Raw genomic sequence first — 16,542 nt, 5'->3', positions numbered from 1 at the left:
GAAAGAGAATGCAAAATCTGCATTTACCTTTTCAGTGCCAAGTTTTCCAACTGTGAGAGAAACAAGAGTACAAGTTTCTTAATAAAGTCTTCCATACCTTTCCTATAACTTCAAAAACACGCATGCAATCAAAGAGCCAGAAATATTGATTAGCAGAAATATATATGTTTTTAGAAATAATTCAAAATTAATCAGTCAACGAACTATTGTTTATAGTCTAAAATGTTCATAACACTCTGGAAAGGTTTATATGTATTTAATAAATGGAAATTGAAATAACAGAAATCTGTCCAAATTACCTATTAAAATGCCATTATGATATCAACTTTAAATTCTAATTTCTTACATATGATGACTTCTGGCCTTGACTAGGGCAATGTGCTTACTACTACAATTGCGTCTTCAAGAATACAATAATAGACTGTTAATGGAAGAGTAAAACTTCAGCATTATGAGTCATTCCGGGGAATACACATTTTTACAAAAGAAAAAATAATGAGGAAAAAGAAATAGCCTAGAGTAATGCCACCAGAGACTGAGAGGAAAGTTCCCATTTTGAAGATGCCGATCTTAGATGCTGACATTTACATATATAAAATAAACTACAAACAGCAAGAAGACCCATCAAACAGCGAGGAATTATATTCATAGTGTTTTGGCTGTTTGTATTTGGCAACCTTGAAGAAAATATGTTCCTATATTGGTGAGTATAAAATTCAGAATGTAAAACATCTATCATATCTCATCTCTATCAATTTAAAACATCTATCTAGACCTAAAAACATCTTAATCCCTAAAAACTAAGCTTAATTGTGAAACTAAACTACCTGGAGGAAATAATCTGTAATATAATTTGAAATAAAGGTATAGTTAGTGTGGTTGTTTGAAAAGGCATGTCTCCCATAGATTCATGTCTTTAAATGCTTGGCTATAGGAAGTGGCGTTGTTAGGAGGTGTTGCCTTGTTGAAGGAAGTGTGTTACAGAGAAGGCGGGGTTTGAAGTCAAATATGCTCAAGCTACACCAAGTTTTCTTCTGCTGCTTGCTGTAGAACTCCTTCAGTTCTGCCACAAGGAGACCGATGAAGCCAACAAATCCCAGTAGAGGAGTGGAATGCTACAGAGATGGTTATACCAACCAAGGACTATGCGTAGTGAAGACCTAGGCAGTCTGTTCGTATGTCGTAAAGAGGCAACACAGTCTCCTTGTGAGTCCCATAATATGAGGAGCAGGGACTACTTCTGATATGGACTCTGGGGCCCACACATTGATCACCTTCCCCTGGTGGTGTGTTCTTGCCAGGCTACAAAGGAAGAGGATACAGACAGTCCAGACGGGACTTGAGAGGCTGAGATGTTATGGGAGGAGGGCTCCCCATTTCTGAGAACTAGGAGAGGGGCTAGTGGGGATGAATGAGGGAGAGGGAGACCTGGAGGCAACTAGGGAGAAGAATACAATTGGGATGTAAAATCAACCAATTTAAATAAAAAGATATAGAACTCTCAGCTCCTTTTTCAGCACCATGTCTGCCAGCAGGTTGCCATGGTCCCACCATGACAATAATGGGCTAAATTGTAAGCCAGCCTCAATAAAATGTTTTCCTTTAAAAGAGTTGCTACGGTCATGGTGTCTCTTCATGACAATAAAACCACAACTAAAACAATAACCTTAAAACTTTATAGTGAACTACTTTAAAATAAAGTGAATTTGAAAAATGAAAGATTTCGATAAAGTTTTATGCCCATATAAATGTATTCCGTATATTCTGTGTATTGATCTGCTTTCGTTTTGTAATTTGTTGTCCCAAAACAGCTTTTAAAAATAAAGTCCACCTTTATATTTAGGTTTTCTATATTAATCTCCTCTCCTCTATGAATTTCATTTTGATTCTTAATGATGTGCTGGAACTGTGTTTTCAGATATATACTGTGTAAGTATTAATAATAATTCAACCTTATAACTATCAGAGTAAGCTCTTCACAGATTCCAGTTATGTGAATACACACACACACACACACACACACACACACACACACACAAACACAACAATGTATATGATATATTGTGGAGTAGTCCAGAACTACGTAATGATCTTTAATTATAGATTTTTTCCTTCATAATGACATAGTAGTGTTTTTCTTTTCTTTTCTTTTCTTTTTTTTTTTTTTTTTTTTTTTTTTTTTGGAGACAGGGTTTCTCTGTATAGCCTGGGCTGTCCTGGACTCACTTTGTAAATCAGACTGGTCTTGAACTCATAGCTATGCTCCTACCTCTGCCTCTGGAGTGCTGGGATTAAAGGCCACATCCAGCCTTTTTTGTTTTTGTTTTTTGTTTGTTTGTTTGTTTTTGTTGTTGTTGCTGTTTTTTGTTTTTTACAGTAGGGTTTAATTATTATAATAGCACATAAGTAAGGAACCTGAGAGTATGATATAAAGAGAGTGTGTGCTTCATAAAGTGATTATCATTTTGAATTAAAATTCCAATCTACTGATTCTAATATGCAATTCATAATAGAGATTTTTTTTTACATATGTAAGCACAATTTTTTTTTTTTTGCTTTTGTTTTTTTTTTCTTTTCTTTTTTTTTAAATTTTTTATTAATTTATTCTTGTTACATCTCAATGTTTATCCCATCCCTTGTATCCTCCCATTCCTCCCCCCGCCCCATTATCCCATTATTCCCCTCCCCTATGACTGTTCCTGAGGGGAATTACGTCCCCCTATATATTCTCATAGGGTATCAAGTCTCTTCTTGGCTACTTGCTGTCCTTCCTCTGAGTGCCACCAGGTCTCCCCCTCCAGGGGACATGGTCAAATGTGAGGCACCAGAGTACGTGAGAAAGTCATATCACACTCTCCACTCAACTGTGGAGTATATTCTGACCATTGGCTAGATCTGGGAAGGGGTTTAAAGTTTACCTCCTGTATTGTCCTTGGCTGGTGCCTTAGTTTGAGCGGGACCCCTGGGCCCAAATCTGCCTATCATATTGTTCTACTTGTAGATTTCTAGGACCCTCTGGATCCTTTTATTTTGCTGTTCTCCCATGCGTCTCTCATTTAGAGTCCCAATAGGATGCCTTCCCCTCTGTCCCAGTTTCCTGGTAAGTGAAGGCTTTTGTGGGACATGCCCCTTGGGCTAGTATGCAGATATAAGTGAGTATATACCATTTGATTCTTTCTGCTTCTTGGTTAACTCACTCATTATGATCATTTCTAGCTCAATCCATTTATCCACAAATTTCGGGAATTCCTTGTTTTTAACAGCTGAGTAGTATTCCATAGTGTATATGTACCACAGTTTCTTTATCCACTCTTCTACTGAGGGACACTTAAGCTGTTTCCATGTTCTGGCTATTATGAATAAGGCTGCTATGAACATGGTTGAGCAAATTTTCTTGTTGTGTGCTGGAGCATCTTCTGGGTATATTCCAAGGAGTGGAATAGCTGGGTCTTGAGGAAGCCCTATTCCCATTTTTCTGAGATAGCACCAGATAGACCACCAAACCAAATAACCCAATTGAGAAATGGGGCTTGGAACTAAACAGAGAATTCTCAACATTGGAGTATCAAATGGCTGAGAAACACTTAAAGAAATGTTCAACCTCCTTAGTCATCAGGGAAATGCAAATCAAAACAACTCTGAGATTCCATCTAACACCCATCAGAATGGCTAAGATTCAAAAACTCAAGCGACACCACATGCTGACGAGGATGTGGGGAGAGAGGAACACTCCTTCATTGCTGGTGGGAATGCAAACTAGTACAGCCACTTTGGAAATCTATCTGGTGCTATCTCATAATAGAGATTTTAAAAATGTACTTTTTAAAAGTTCACTTTACATCCTAGTCATAGCCTCATCCCTCTCCTCGTCTCCCTGCACTATACATCTGAAAAGGGAAGCCCCCCCCCCTTCCATCCACCCCATCTCATCAAGTCATATCAGGGCTGGCAAGGCAGTCCAATTAGGGGGAAATAATCGAAGGCCTGGCAAGAGAGTCCCTGTCAGAGAAAGTCCCCACCTCCCTTATTAGGCAATTGACCCACATGAAGCCTGAGCTACCCATCAGCTATATCTGTGCGGGAAACCTAGGTCCAGTCCATACAGGGTCTTTGCTTGGTGCTTCAGTCTCAGCAAGCCCTCTGGGCCCTAGTGAATTGACTCTGTTGGTCTTTTTTTGTGAAGCCACTGTCACCTCCAGGCACTTTTCTCCTCACACCTCTCAACTTTTCCACTTCCTCACACCCCTAACTTTTCCACAAGAATCCCTGTGCTTCATGCAGTGTTTGTTTGTGAGTCTCAACATCTTTTTCTAGGCACTGCTGGGTGGAGCCTCTCAAAGGGCAACTCTGCTTGACTCCTATCTGCATGCATAAGAGAGTACCCTCATCAAAACCACCACCAGGAACCTTTTTACCCAATATAATATAATATAGGCACATGCCTACAAAAGACACTGAGAAGAAATTACATGGGGTTATGTAAAATGTGCACAAGAATCACAAGCAGCCTAAAGAGAACCCTGCCATAGAAATAAGAACAATCCCTGTGATTCTCTGCAAGCTCTCCCAACAGTTACAAGATAGATTCTAAATGATGTCTTGTTGATGTCCTTAAAAACAAATCCACGCAGAAGGAGTTTGATAATGTTCCTTCTGATTCTGTTTTGTGGAATAGTTTGAAAAGAATTGGCATTAGCTCCTCTCTGAAGGTCTGGTAGAATTATTTGCTGAATCTTTCTGGTCTTGGGCTTTTTGTATTTGGGAGACTTTTGATGACTGCCTCGATTTCCTTAGGTGTTATAGAACTTAGGACTATTTGATTTGTTCACCTGATCTTGATTCAAGTTGGGTAATTGCCCATTTCATTTAGGTTTTCAAATTTTGTGGCATATATAGGCTTTTGAAGTTAGACCTGATGATTCTTTGGAATTCCTTAGTGTCTGTCATTATGTCTTCCTTTACATTTTTGATTTGTTGATTTGAGTATTCTCTCTCGGCCTTTTAGTTAGTTTGGCTAAAGGTTTGTCAATATTGTTGATTTTCTCAAAGAACCAGCTCTTAATTCTTTGAATTGTTTGCTTCCAATTTATTAATTTCAGCTCTGAATTTGTTGATTTCCAGCCATCTACTCCCCTTGGGTGTGTCTGTTTCTTTTTGATCTAGAACTTTCAGGTGTGTTGTTAAGTTGCTAGTATGGGATATCTCCAGTTTCTTTATAAAGGCACTTAGTGCTATGAACTTTCCTATTAGCACTACTGTCTTTGTTTCCCATAAGTTTGGGTCTGTTGTGCCCAGTTTCATTAAATTCTAGGATGTTCTTAATTTCTCTTTTTATTTTGTCCCTTACCCAGAAGTCATTGAGTAGGCAGTTGCTCAATTTCCATGAGTTAGTAGGCTTTCTGTTGTTTCTGTTATTGTTGAGTTTCAACTTTAATCCATGGTGGTCTGATAAAATGCAAGGCATTATTTCTATTTTTTGGATCTGTAGAGGTTTGTATTGTGACCAAGTATCGGGTCAATTTTGGAGAAGGTTTCATGAGGTGGTGAAATGAAGGTGTATTCTTTTGTGTTTGGGTGAAATGTTCTCTGGATATCAGTTAGGTCCATTGTTTCATGATGCTTATTAGTTTCCTTGTTTCTCCATTTAGTTTTTGTCTTGGTGATCTGTCTATTGGGGAGAGAGGGTTCTTGAAGTCTCCGACTATTAATGTGTGGAACTTTATGTGTGATTTAAGTTTCAGTAACATTTCTTTTATGACTATGGATGTTCCTGTATTTGGGATATAGTTGTTCAGAATTGGTAATTAATTTTATTTCTTCTCAAGTCTCTGATGGAATTGAAAACCAGATCATTTGGTTACAATTAAGCTTAGTGTTTTAGGGGTTAAAATGTTTTCAGGTCTAGATAGATGTTTTAAATTGATAGAGATGAGATAGGATAGATATTGATTTACATTTAGAATTTTAGACTCACCAAGCCAGGAAAGATGTTTTCTTCAAGGCTTCTGAATACAAATAGACAAAACACTATGAATGTAACATTTATATAATTCCTGATTGTGTCATGATTCTTCTTGCTGAAGGTAGCTTGTTGTATATATATGTAATAATATAAATATATATGTAAAAAATAAAAAAATAATGAAAAACATAAAAACCCAAATCCACACATTATTCAAAAAGAGACAATATCTGAAAATTTGCTACATGTAAAAGTAACTTGCAATTCTCCTCTGGGAGGCTCACCACCTCTGTCTGTTAACCTAATTATTCCTGGAGCTTCCAGTCTCTGTACCTGTAATCTCGGTCTAGAAGGTGTTCAGCCCCTGAGACCTACTACTGAGTAACTCACCCTTTCTAGATCTTTCTAAACTTTGGCTGGCTGGTTCAACTCAGCTGTTCTGACAAAAGCTCCTCTCCTAGATGGCTGATTCATACTGGTTTCTCTCTACTTCTGACTGAATTGCTCTGCTTGGCCTTATACTAACTTTGGCAATTTGTTCTAAATTTCTCATCCCTTGTTATTCTCTGCCTGGTTCTGTCTTCACTTGTGTATAGCTTTTTCTCCTTTCAGCCTGTCTCTAGAACTATTCCAATAAATCAGCACCCCCCCCCCCAACTTCCCCGGCTTTCCTAAGTCCTTTTTTTCCAGTCTCTTCTAGGGATAGTTGGGCATATCCTATCCTGAATTATTCAGTCAAATTTTTCTCTAATTTCTCACTTTGCCTTTCAATTAGTTGTCACTTTTAAACATGGGTGACTCTTTCTAGAGACTAATTTTATCTTCATCATTTTACATTAATGGTATGTATTAAAAGAGTGTCTATATTTCAGCCAGAGGGATTAAAATTGTGTGAAAAGGGTGAGTCTTTATTTCAACCAGAGTAGTCACCTTGCTAGATTAAAATCTCTCCATAGCCACATTTGATGTGTAGAATATCACTCTAATTTTAGAAAAGAAAACAAAAATAAAATATCTATATATGAATAAACCTTCCTTTACTTTTCCTTCCACTTTGATAGCTTTATAAGACTAAGTCAGCAGTTACCCTGTCACATTTCAGAAGATTAATGGGTTCAGCAACTGGAGATACTATTGTTAACTCTTTTTTTTTGTATTCAACAGTCATTTTCATGTCTGGAAATTGGTAATATAAAGTGTATTGTGTCCTTTTGTGATTTCTCAAACAAATGAGTGTTTTAAAAATACTACTCCACAGTTATAAGAATATATTCATGAACTTAAAATATTATACGGTTTCTCCTAGGCTCTTGGTGTGAATTACTTGGTCACAATTTGAGGCCTGTTCACTTGGCTTAATTAAAGTGTTCCTATTCTCATAAATTTGTAAGTGGAATAAAATTATCTTAAAGTGTATCATTTTGAAGGGAAAAGTTTGATTAATATTTGACTCAGTAATATGAAGAAAGGAATTTAATCACTAGCAGAAAAACTCTGAGGACCAAATAGGTAGGAAAGAGTGAAAATATGAAGACACAACAAAATTCATTCTGATGTTGGGATGTCTCCCACAATTTCTAAGGCATAATAATACTACCACAGCCAGGAAAAGAATACTAACACAGTGTAATATTATTATTTATTTTAAAATGCCATATGTTCATGAATAGTGGTTTATACAGTACACAAGCCATAGCTGTGGACCACTTTAGAAATTTATATAACAGCAAAATTTATTATACTACATTTATAAAACATTTCCTAGCTCATTAAAATATGGAAAAATAATGACAGCAACATATCTTTGTAAAAACATTTTTTAAGTTTTAAGCTTAAGTACACTGAATGTGGAAGAAACAATTTTTTTCTTAGGAATTTACAGAAAAATGTCAATCTCATCTTCTATAAAGCTATGAATAAGATATAGAAAACTGAAAAGTCACTACACCTTAAATATCTTTTTTCACTTTGGTGGTGAGTGTGGCTTAGAGTAACAAAAAATGCAGCATTTAATATAAAACAGCAACTGTGATCATATCACATGTCTACAAGTTACTTTTGCAATCAGAAACACATAAGAGAGTAGGTAATTATTTAGAGAACAGGTCTCACTATCTATGCCTTCACTAGAGAAAAAAACCCTACTGTTTAATTGCTTACTTCTTCATTTGCTGAGAGAACATATTTCTACATTCATGTAACTGCGAGAACATTTAACACCTACAACTCAAGTGTTTTAAAAAAGTATAGCTGCTCAGATTAGGCACATTATTTTTCCTGTAATTCGTGCACCTTTTTATCTATATACTGCTCTTTGGTGCTGTCACTAAAGACTCAAACTGCTAGATACCAAAATGATGAAGTTCTTACACTTCCAATACCTTTCTGTCTGTCTTTGTAGGACTAATTCTCCCAAAGGGCGCTGTTTCCACAAAAAGTGAGTTAAATTTCCTTCAAGAATTATGCTGTGTGTGTTGTAATGAGTGATGCTCTGAATTACCAGGATTTCAGTAGATGCAATGTTCCTTGTACATGTGAAACTTCCAAAACATAGCTGAAAATGGGACAGGGATTACAGACATATGAAATAGTATCCTTAATCATTTTCATACATTTTTATGATGACTCTATTGTTTCTCCCAACTCAATGTAGTTGAGGTGATGCCTGGTAGAAAATAGTCAACTAATTAAATTTCAAACTTTGAGAAAGGTCAAAGTAATACAGCACATTTCTGTACTTCAAAAAATAAATGGAGCATGCAAATGTCAATACTTCATTTTGCTTGAAAAAAACCTGGAAAGAATGAAATGAAATTGAACAAAATAGTCTCATTTTTAGAAGGTGTGGCAGATAAAATTTAGCTATAATTTTAATTCAGCAATGTGCTATTCATTATAGAATAGAAAAGGTGCTTATGTTCATATAAATGGGTCTTCAACTTTACTCCTAGATTGTGTTACTTGAATGTAGGTTATATTGCTGTGGGTTGTAGATATAGAAAATGCCATCCTCAGATGTACACTTAATATTCTTTCCTACATTGTCTTAATCATTCTGAGAAATTTTATGGTCTGACTATCAAAAGACTTGTGATGTTTACTCCTGTGAATTATCAAGATGCAGAATCACCTAAGAAACACTCCTCTAAAACATACGTATGAAGGATTATCACATTCTTATGTGAGGCTAGAGTAAGACCTGGGTAGGATTATTTTCATTAGGTAATTGGAATTGAGAAGACACACTAGCTGTGAGTGGCACAATTCACTGAGTCAAGATGCTGGACTGCACACAGAGGAGACATGAGCTGAGCACAAAGTATGATTTTGACCTTCTAGGTCACCTGACTGTATACGAGGCATGGCTAGATGCTTTGAGTTTCTGCTCTACTGACTTTCTCACTATGGTTAACCATAACCTGAAATTTGAGACATCAAAGAATTTCTCTCTTAAGTTGCTTTTACTAGATTATTATTATCATAGAAAGAAGAAAATAAAATATGATAATAACCAAATATATTTTATATTATAATCCTGAGTATGAAAATGTATATATATATATATATATATATATATATATATATATATATATATATATACTCCAAACTATATGTTTAATATTTCTCACAATTAAATGTCAAAATGCTAAAATTATTTTATCTTTTTGATGTTTTCCTTACTATTCTCCAATGATGTAAAATATACACATCTCCTCTTAATCTCAATCTTTATTCAAATATATGCTTTAGGACTAAGCCGTGGTAGAGATCAAGTTATTAGAAGAGCTGTGGACCTTTCTCGAGTCTGTAGAGGAAATATCAGTACCCATTTCTCTTATTCCTAGTGATGAAGCAGTTTGTTTTCATGCTGACATTTTAGTGTTATCCAATGCTGGTGCCTTATGGCTTGCCTAAAGTTTGTAGTCATATCAATAGAACATAATAGTCTAACTTCTTTTCATATTTTTGTTTTCAAATCATCTCTTGAATCATGTGTGTGAACCAAAATATTTGTCTTAAATGGCCATGATAATCTTCCTTTGCCTTTCCTTGATTGATGTTCACCAAATTAAGTTCAGTATGAAGATGCTTTAAAGTAATGTTAATGTATCAATTTGAACAACTTCTCCTTCTTTATTGTGCTTCTTCTTTACTGAAGCTTACATTCTCATTTTTAGTATTATTCTCCTCTATACTTATATTTCAGTTATATATGCAATATACCCTAACTAGTATTCAACAGGAAACACATGAATATCTTTCCAAAATTTAATCAAAACATAACTGCAATATTGATATATTTATACAATATAGTTGTAACATGAGAAATTTTATATGAATATTAAAACATAAATATTCATAAACAATATTTGTATTTGAACAAACTATAATATCCAAATATAGTCATCCTGAATTTCCTAAGCATGGAGGCATCCTAGAAGTGGTAAATCATGGTAACAATGAGCCTATGACATTGGTTTCTAAAAATCACTTTCCAATAAGTAAAAATCGAGTTTGTTGAAGCAGGATTAGTTTTATAGCAGAAAAAAATACAGAAGAGCTAAGATTATGTGGACAGAAAGTAAATATGTTTAAATTATTTGGATTCACTGGGAGAAGACAAGAGAAATTAACTTGAAGTAACTTTATGAGGATAAGGACACAGAACAAACTTTAACAGTATAATTTGCCAAAGTATGTAGATATTCATTAGATTGTTAGTCTGTCAAAGAATTACGTTGGCAAGACAATTTATTCTTTCTTAAAACTGTATCAGTTGCTAAATTATAGAAGATGGGTATAACAGAAAATTTATCGGCTAGCCAAACAGCATGATAATTATTTTAAAATGATATTCAATGTTATAATAATAGGCAAAATTTGACAAAAACAAGATTTTCAGAAACTCAAAAAATATCCTTCCCAACATTTTTACTTACCATTAAAAGGAAGTATACCATGGAAACTGATGAAAGTTAATTTTTGATAAATTAACAATGTTAGCAACACATTAAGGAAGGTATGTTAACTTATGAATGAGTTAATATGCACAGAAAAGGTTACACAGCCTATTTCATGGTATTCTTTAAAAAGTATGCTAAACTGTGCTATGATTAAACATGTTCAGTCAAACAGAATTTGAGAAACAATGACCACTAACATTTCTCAACGTTTTCTAGGCATTAGGAGAGCAAAAGCTGAAGCAAGGCTTACAAAATCCTACAGATAAAAACAACCTTTAAGAGAAGTATTACCTACAAATGTTGAAGAGATTAGACACAATCTGAAAACCTGGCAACTACTATCCACACAATTTAAGTATACAGAAGATAATGGGTGTCTTGTCCATGAATGCTGTGTGCAGGTAGATCTGTCTGGATGTGCAGAGAATGTGTCTTTTTCTCCATGGCGGGTCTGTGCATGTAGATCTGGCAGAGTGTGAGGGTAGACCTGGCATGCATGTTTTAGCTGTAAACAGCAGCTGCCTAATTCGAGTTTAGATCTGCTCAACCAAAAGGAAACTATGCCAGATATTGGATATCTAGTCAATAATTTTTTATTAAAATATGTTTTATTCTTATTTTTTCAACTCTAGTGTCTATGCATTTTGAAAACTAAGAAATTAGCACTGTTCTTTCATAATTTTATATCTTGCAACTTTTCTGCTTCCCAGATATTTGGTTTTTTTTCTTTCCATATTTTTATCTGGCATTTTCTTTATATTTCTTTCCAAAAACACTCTTTTCTTTTCTTTTAGTGGGTACCCCCTTTGTTTCCTCTGTCCTTTTTTTACTTTGAATAGCTTGCACTGGCTGAGATAATAATGTGCCTCAACTCTGTACATTTCCTCCTAGCACACCATGTAACATACAAAGTATTATTTATTATTTATAGAACATAACAAATCTCCACCTAATGGAATTCTTAATATTACAGTGAAATCCTATTCTTATGGCAGATCTCCTTCAAAATTCCACAGCCATAGTAAGTCTAGGCACTGACAGACAGTACACTTTTTCAAGTCCAGCAACCCTCATTCCTTTCCATTTCCTTCCTTTATCAGATATTCTAGAAAGAAAATGACAAAAATCCCTTGTTTGGACCTCTACTGTATCTTCAGATTTAAAATAGATGTAAAAATCCTTTCTTTTACTTTGCTAGTTCAAACACTCTAAATCTTTCAGATAGAAAAGCTGTCATTTTGAGTTATGCATTGACAGTGAGTGTTATCATGCCTAGATACTTGAATTGTCAAGTATGGTAACAAAAATATCAAGAAACTACACATCATTCTACTCTGTAAAATTGTTCTTGCTTAACTCACATTTGCTGTTGGAGCAATGCAGTCTTCTATATATCATGAGAAACTCTAATGTGCATCTGTATAATAATTATCATCACCTTTTTCCAATAGATTGATATTTATATATACTTAAAATTATATACAGTGATACTACATTTCTAAAGAAATGACAATATTTCTCTCTGTGCTGAAGCCCAGAGGGCTGTCAAAAGTTTCCTCAGGTCCAATTGCAAATGTTAAGAGTTTGTATAATATAATGTTTATGAAAGATAGGCCTGTGTATACAAAAACTTGCAGTTCTCCTTCCCAGTCCCAGCCTGATATTTTGTGCCTACAAAGACATCCTACAGAGACGAGCTAATTCGGTCATCCTCCTCATAATTTCTCAAGGTTCCTGCTTGCTATGTACTTGGTGCAGCATCAGAAAGAATGTGCCGGATTTGCCTGACTCCAGCATTTCTATAAGTTTACCTGTGTGTATTTCATGTTGGATGTGGCAGGGTGTGGAGAATGATGGTTTTATTTTTGTTGTTGTTGCTGTTATTGTTTTTACTTTGTTCTGTTTAGCTTTTATTCACATGTCTTAAGATGAGCTGCATGAAAACCACTCAAATATATGACAGTAGGAAAAAGGTATGGCTTTAACCGTCCACTGCAATTTATGGGAGTACACTTTTGGGAAGCTGAAACATTGGTAAGAATATAGTTTGTATGTAGTAAACATAACAATTTGTCAGGGGGGATTCCCTGACTGTGTACTCAGGTCACTCAAAGGGACCCTACAATAAGGCCAGTTCCAAAGACACATTTAATTAGCTTTCTATTTTTCCTCATACTGGATTTGCCTAAAAAATCAATGAACAATAATTGCAGTTATCCAAAATATCATGTTAGTCTCATCTTAAAATAATATGTTACCATGCTTCAACTTATATTAAGTTAGTCTAGTCATATAAGGAAGAATTGGAGACTACAGTAAAACATTTTTTTTTGTAATTCCCTGTCATTTGTAATATTCTTTAACGATAATTCAACTTATCTTTAGCTTCTTGACTCCTGCCTGAATAATTACCATCTCTTTAACTTCTTTTCAGAGGTCATATTTTAATCCTTTGATCATTTATGGGATTCCTTTCTTCAATCCTCTACACTTCTCTCTTAGGTTGCAAGGCCAACACCAAATGTGGTTTACATGAAAGGCATCAGCTGTGCTGAAATGATGAGTATAATAAGAGATTTATCTCATGGTATCAACATTCTCCTTCTCACTATGAATCCTAGTACTGGGCTTTTTTTTTTTTTTTTAATAAGAATTACATTGTGCACTCGTGCTCATCTTGTTAGTTCATCTTGTTACCCACTGCAAATGAATAGCTCCCACTGTGATTAAAAAGTGAGGAACCAAAGATGTCACTTCATAGGATCAAGTATGAATCATATGCTCACAATAGAAGTCATGCAAATCCAGTGACCTGCCTCAATAATGAAATGACTATCAATTATAGTTTTTTTCAGGCCATATTATCTACTGTGTGCATAGTATGAGATTCATTTTATCTTGTATCAGTGCAAATGAAAGGTCTGGGAACCCTAGTGTAGAGTGAAAGTGATGGGTGGATTAATTTTAAACTAAGCAGTATGATTCTATTATGATAGATGTTATAGAGTGGTTCTTAATATCCAAAATACACTAAAGCTGAAAACAATATTTTAAAATAATGTCATGATAATACTCTTTTCACCTAATGTGAACAGTTTAAAAGCATTTTTTTTTTTCAAAACTTACTTTGAGGGTATTCTTTAACAGTAATGATAGATGATCAGGAAGCTGCACAAATATCATGCATTAAGTTTTTTTATTAGTTTCCCTATGCAACTTTACATTTTGAAATCATTGCACAACTACAAACATTTGAACAGGTATACTGGACCTTCTCAGGAATGCCACTTACCCTTTCGAGCATAATCTTGTTTACAACAATAAAAAAATCTAAAACAGGAAAACTTATCTCGGTACAACACATGTCTAATTCTGAATTCAGCTATAGCACAGATTTGTGCTCTTCTATGCACATTTTTTTAAAAAAAATTTACAAGTGTAGATTGATTGGACATTTCATGTAACACCTACCACAGTTAAGAAACTTAATTGTAGTTTGTCAAGATTAATTAATCCACTTCCTCTATAAGCACATTTCTCTACATTATGACTAATGCTAGCCTATTACTCATGTCATTAATATTGTTTTTAATAAATATTGTGAATATTGAATCATATTTTATTATAATCATAGGCCTTTTAAAATATAAATCACATAAATTCAATTCTCTATCCAAATAACGTACAAAATATCTAAAATGTAAGTATGTATGTTTTCACAGTATAAGATGCTACTATAGTCCAGTGGCAATACTTATAAATTGAATAAGAGGTAAGCTGAAAACATGAGGATACAGTAAGAATAATTCATAATACAGCATTCTTTCAATGAAAAGGAAATATCACATATTTTTATTTTTGTCTAATTTTGTATATACTGTGGAAAGGCCCTCATTTTGCAATTTCACTTAAAATACAATAACAAAGGAAATGTAATTAACAGTTCATTCTATAGTAGTTATGTTGTGGTATTTTAAATAATAAAGTCAAGAAATCTTAGAATATCATTGAGTTCTTAAAAATATCACCTATATAATTTCAAAACAGTTAGGGAAGGTAAATTATTGGACTTCCAAACCCCTAATGTAACCATGACATATCTAAGTATTATAGAAAATTTATACATAAAGTATTAAAGGACCGCATTGTGGACAATCTCAAGAAGTTATATAATATCTTAAAAATGCATTGGGTTTTTAGCATACAATATTAAAATTCACAATCTGTTTTATAAATGGTTCAGTGTTAACTAAGAAACAAAAGTTTTAAAAAAGCTTTAGTTTAATTCCAAAACAAATGTGTTATACAAATATATGTGAATAAGTGGAGCTTTCCTCTCTCTAGAATGCTTGACTTACGTTATTTTTTCTGGAAGTAAAGCTTTATATTATATATCTTTTGACCTATGGAGAATATTTTTAAGAAAAAGATATAGTAAATGCCACATGAAAAATATTAATAAAAACTATTCTTTTAATTTTTTGTTAAAATTTATAATTTTAATTTTTTCTATTATTTTTATGTATTTAATCAATTTACATACATATCATAGAACCCCCTCCCTCTGGTAATGCTTCTTCCCTTTTTTTTCCTATACCTCTCCATTATTCCTCAAAAAAAGGGTGTCCCCTCCCATCAATCAACCAGAGCACATCAAGTTGCATCAGGACTGAGCACATCCTGTTCTCCTGTGGCTGGTAAGGCAGGCGCACAGTGTCCATGTCAGATACAGTCCTGCTACTCTTTCTAGGGGACTCACATGAAGACCAAGCTGTCCATTGGCTGCATTTGTGTAGGGGTACTCGTTACAGTACATGCATGGTCCTTGGTTGGTGGTTTAGCTTCCTTAAGTCCCTCTGTGCCCTGTCTAGTTGGCTCTGTTTGAGGGAAGGCACCAACCCACAAACAAGAACTTCGACCCAAAATTTACCCTGCCAACAAGATATGCAATGACAAAAATAGAGCAGAGGTTGAGGGAATGTACAACCAATGCCTTGCCCAACCAGAGACCCATCCCATGGGAGAGAGCCAACTCTTGACACTGTTAATGATATTCTGATGTTTTTACCGACAGGCACCTAGAACAGCTGTGCTCTGAGAGCCTCCACCCAACAAGGAATGAAACAGATGCTGAGACTCACAGCTAAACATTGGACAGAGTGCCAGGAGACTCTTGGAAGAGTTAGGGGAGGATAGAAGAAAGAGGACAGGAGTTCCACAAAAAAACCAACAAAATTGGTATTTTTTAACTTAAGAAAATATTATTTTTCCCATTGCTTCACTTTTATAATTTCTTTAATTCCACTATTTCAAAAATCTATTTGTAAAGAACAAAACATATTTTGATTGGACTCAGGCATTTAAATTTTTTATCCTTGTTTTATTTCACTATGCCTTCATGTCATACAGTTTTACAAAGGAATTATTATATGATACAATTTGCATTAAAATATAATATATTACAAAATTAGAATAACTTCATAATGTACTTGTAACTTTTCCTTTTACTGAGAATATTTATTCCCTTAAATATCTAGGCTAGAGTTATTAAAATTATCAAATTTATTTAATTTAAATATGTATAGAATTCATTTCTCAAAATTTCTACTCTCTAAG

Source organism: Acomys russatus, chromosome 8 (assembly GCF_903995435.1).
Source record: "Acomys russatus chromosome 8, mAcoRus1.1, whole genome shotgun sequence".
Classification (NCBI taxonomy): domain Eukaryota; kingdom Metazoa; phylum Chordata; class Mammalia; order Rodentia; family Muridae; genus Acomys; species Acomys russatus.
The sequence above is the reverse complement of the archived record's forward strand: the minus strand, read 5'-3'. Positions refer to the sequence as shown.